We start from the raw sequence: 3,902 nt of genomic DNA, 5'->3' as shown, positions 1-3,902 counted from the left end.
GGCTTCCCCAGACAGCCATTTTGGGTTTTTTTTTGCATTTCTTTCCATGGGGATGGTCTTGATCCCTGTCTCCTGTACAATGTCACGAACCTCAGTCCATAGTTCATCAGGCACTCTATCTATCAGATCTAGTCCCTTAAATCTATTTCTCACTTCCACTGTATAATCATAAGGGATTTGATTTAGGTCATACATGAATGGTCTAGTGCTTTTTCCTACTTTCTTCAATTTAAGTGTGAATTTGGCAATAAGGAGTACATGATCTGAGCCACAGTCAGCTCCCGGTCTTGTTTTTGCTGACTGTATAGAGCTTCTCCATCTTTGGCTGTGAAGAATATAATCAATCTGATTTCCGTGTTGACCATCTGGTGATGTCCATGTGGAGAGTCTTCTCTTGTGTTGTTGGAAGAGGGTGTTTGCTATGACCAGTGCGTCTCTTGGCAACACTCTATTAGCTTTTGCCCTGCTTCATTCCATATTCCAAGGCCAAATTTGCCTGTTACTCCAGGTGTTTCTTGACTTCCTACTTTTGCATTCCAGTCCCCTATAATGAAAAGGACATCTTTTTTGGGTGTTAGTTCTAAAAGGTCTTGTAGGTCTTCATAAAACCATTCAACTTCAGCTTCTTCAGCATTACTGGTTGGGGCATAGACTTGGATTACTGTGATATTGAATGGTTTGCCTTGGAAACGAACAGAGATCATTCTGTCGTTTTTGAGATTGCATCCAAGTACTGCATTTTGGACTCTTTTGTTGACCATGATGGCTACTCCATTTCTTCTGAGGGATTCCTGCCTGCAGTAGTAGATATAATGGTCATCTGAGTTAAATTCACCCATTCCAGTCCATTTCAGTTCGCTGATTCCTAGAATGTCGACATTCACTCTTGCCATCTCTTGTTTGACCACTTCCAATTTGCTTTATTCATGGACCTGACATTTAAGGTTCCTATGCAATATTGTTCTTTACAGCATCGGACCTTGCTTCTATCACCAGTCACATCCACAGCTGGGTATTGTTTTTGCTTTGGCTCCATCCCTTCATTCTTTCTGGAGTTATTTCTCCACTGATCTCCAGTAGCATATTAGGCACCTACCGACCTGGGGAGTTCCTCTTTCAGTGTCCAATCATTTTGCCTTTTCATACTGTTCATGGGGTTCTCAAGGCAAGAATACTGAAGTGGTTTGCCATTCCCTTCTCCAGTGGACCACATTCTGTCAGACCTCTCCACCATGACCTGCCCGTCTTGGGTGGCCCCACAGTGCATGGCTTAGTCTCACTGAATTAGACCAGGCTGTGGTCCATGTGATTAGACTGACTAGTTTTCTGTGATTATGACACACACTGAAGTGTGTCTGCCCTCTGATGCCCTCTTGCAAGACTTACCGTATTACTTAGGTTTCTCTTACCTTGGATGAGGGGTATCTCCTCACCACCGCCCCTCCTGACCTTGCTTCACAACCAGGCCCAAATTACCAGCCTGATAACTGAACAGTTCTTAAAACACAGGGACCGAGTCTTCAACACGTGTTCATGCACACGGCACACTTAGCAGTGTGAGGCATATACTAGGCCCTCAGTAAAACACCTGCTATCTTCTAAAACCTTAGGTATGGAAATCACAAGTTTTTCACTTACCCATTCGTGCATCGGGCACCCTGGACACCCAGAGATGAACAGATAAGCCAGTCCTTGTGGAGCTTGCAGTGGAGTAGATTAGACGTCATGGTTGCCTGTACTTTTGTGCACACAAAGTAAGCTGGAAAGTGCAGTCAGTATTCCTGATAATTCAGCTCTAAAACACACAAAAAGAAAGAAATTAATTGCAACGTAGACTGATTAAGTCTCCTTGCTGCTGTTAAGTCACTTCAGTCGTGTCCGACTCTGTGCAACCCCATAGACGGCAGCCCACCAGGCTTCCCCGTCCCTGGGATTCTCCAGGTAAGAACACTGGAGTGGGTTGCCATTTCCTTCTCCAGTGCATGAAAGTGAAAAGTGAAAGTGAAGTCGCTCAGTCATGTCCGACTCTTCGAGACCCCATGGACTGCAGCCCACCAGGCTCCTCTCCATGGGATTTTCCAGGCAAGAGTACTGGAGTGGGGTACCATTGCCTTCTCCATAAGTCTCCTTGTAAATTGTTTTAACTCACCTGTGATCCTCTTACAACCTGTCACCAAGTGGCCAAGGTCTTCCAAGTCTTTTTTGGGACTCCCAGTGGGTTTTTGTTTATTTGCTTGCTTGCTTTGTTTTATTTTTTTTAATTTTTTTTTAACTTTTTATTTTATGTTGGAGTATAAACAGTTAACAACATTGTGATAGTTTCAAGTGGACAGCAGAGGAACTCAGCCATACATATACATGTATCCATTCTCCCCCAAACTGCCCTTCCATCCAGGCTGTTTTTATTTTTTTCTCCTTACCTTTTAAAGTTTTGTTTTAACTTCCGTTTTTTTATTACAAATGTGATTTGTTTTATTTTTCTTCATAGGGATAGGGTCACTAGTTAAAATACACTGTAAAATCTGCACTTCAAATTTCGTTTCATATGGCAGTTGTAGAAATAGTTTATATAAATAGTAACCATTAATCATTTAAAACAAAGGTTCAATGTAAATTAGGATCCTGTTATTTCTATGATTGTTTATGGTTTTCTGGTATTTCTGGTAAAGTTTTATTTTTCTGAGGGTGAAGGAATTAATGTTTTTGAATGTGAAATATCTTTAAACTTAAAATTGATACCTTCCATAAATCAGCTGACCAGGAGAGAGTGCCAAAGAATTACAAACAACAGTTTTTCCACTTAACGTATGTTTGCACAATGTTTTTTATTGTTTGTTTGTTTTTATTGAAATATATTTGATTTACCGTGTTGTATTAGTTCCAGGTGTGCAGCAAAGTGATTCACTCATACATGCATATATATCTACTTTTTTCAGATTCTTTTCCTTTATGTGTGTGTGCTAAGTCGTTTCAGTCATATCCAACTTTTTATGACCTTATGGACCATAGCCCACCACGCTCCTCTGTCTATGGGATTCTTCAGGCAAGAATACTGGAGTGGGTTGTCATGCTCTCCTCCAGGGGATCTTCCTGACCCAGGGGATCAAACCCACATCTCTTACATCTCCTGCGTTGATAGACAAGTTCTTTACCATTGGAGCCACCTTGGAAGCCTCTTTTGTCTTATAGGTTGTTACAAAATATTGAGGATAGTTGCCTCCCAATGTTTTTATAAAGTTCAACCACTACAGAATTTGCAGAGCTAATCTGGAGTTTCTCACTTATGTGGTGTATATATACCCTTCAACTAGAATCCCCAAGATGGAGATAATAGCTTTCTCATCTCCACATACCAGATATATAATAAATGTTCACTTAAATGACTTGTGCTACTCAGTTCAGTTCAGTCGCTCAGTCGGGTCAGACTTTGCAACCCCATGAACTGCAGCATGCCAGGCCTCCCTGTCCATCACCAATTCCTGGAGTCCACCCAAACCCGTGTCCATCGAGTCAGTGATACCATCCAAGCACCTCATCCTCTGTCGTCCCCTTCTCCTCCTGCCCTCAGTCTTTCCCAGCATCAGGGTCTTTTCGAATGAGTCAGTTCTTTGCATCAGACGAATGAGTATTGGAGCTTCAGCTTTAGCATTAGTCCTTCCGATGAATATTCAGGACTGATTTCCTTTAGGATGGACTGGTTTGATCTCCTTACAGTCCAAGGGACTCTCAAGAGTCTTCTCCAACACCACAGTTCAAAAGCATCAATTCTTCAGCACTCAGCTTTCTTTATAGTTCAACTTTCACATCCATACATGACTACTAGAAAACCTAGCTTCAAATAGACAGACCTTTGTGGCAAAGTAATGTCTCTGCTTTTTAAAAGCTGTCTAGGTTGGTCATTA

General features: G+C 41.7%; 1 protein-coding gene across 1 annotated transcript in view; it reads left to right on the top strand.

The window, feature by feature from the left end:
* The window catches only part of KCNQ5 (potassium voltage-gated channel, KQT-like subfamily, member 5), a 248,204-nt gene that overhangs the window by 237,114 nt on the left and 7,188 nt on the right, over nucleotides 1-3,902 (top strand). The window lies entirely within an intron of this gene.

Source organism: Bison bison, unplaced genomic scaffold (genome assembly GCF_000754665.1).
Source record: "Bison bison bison isolate TAMUID 2011002044 unplaced genomic scaffold, Bison_UMD1.0 scf7180017864300, whole genome shotgun sequence".
Lineage (NCBI taxonomy): Eukaryota > Metazoa > Chordata > Mammalia > Artiodactyla > Bovidae > Bison > Bison bison.
The sequence above is the reverse complement of the archived record's forward strand: the minus strand, read 5'-3'. Positions and strand labels throughout refer to the sequence as shown.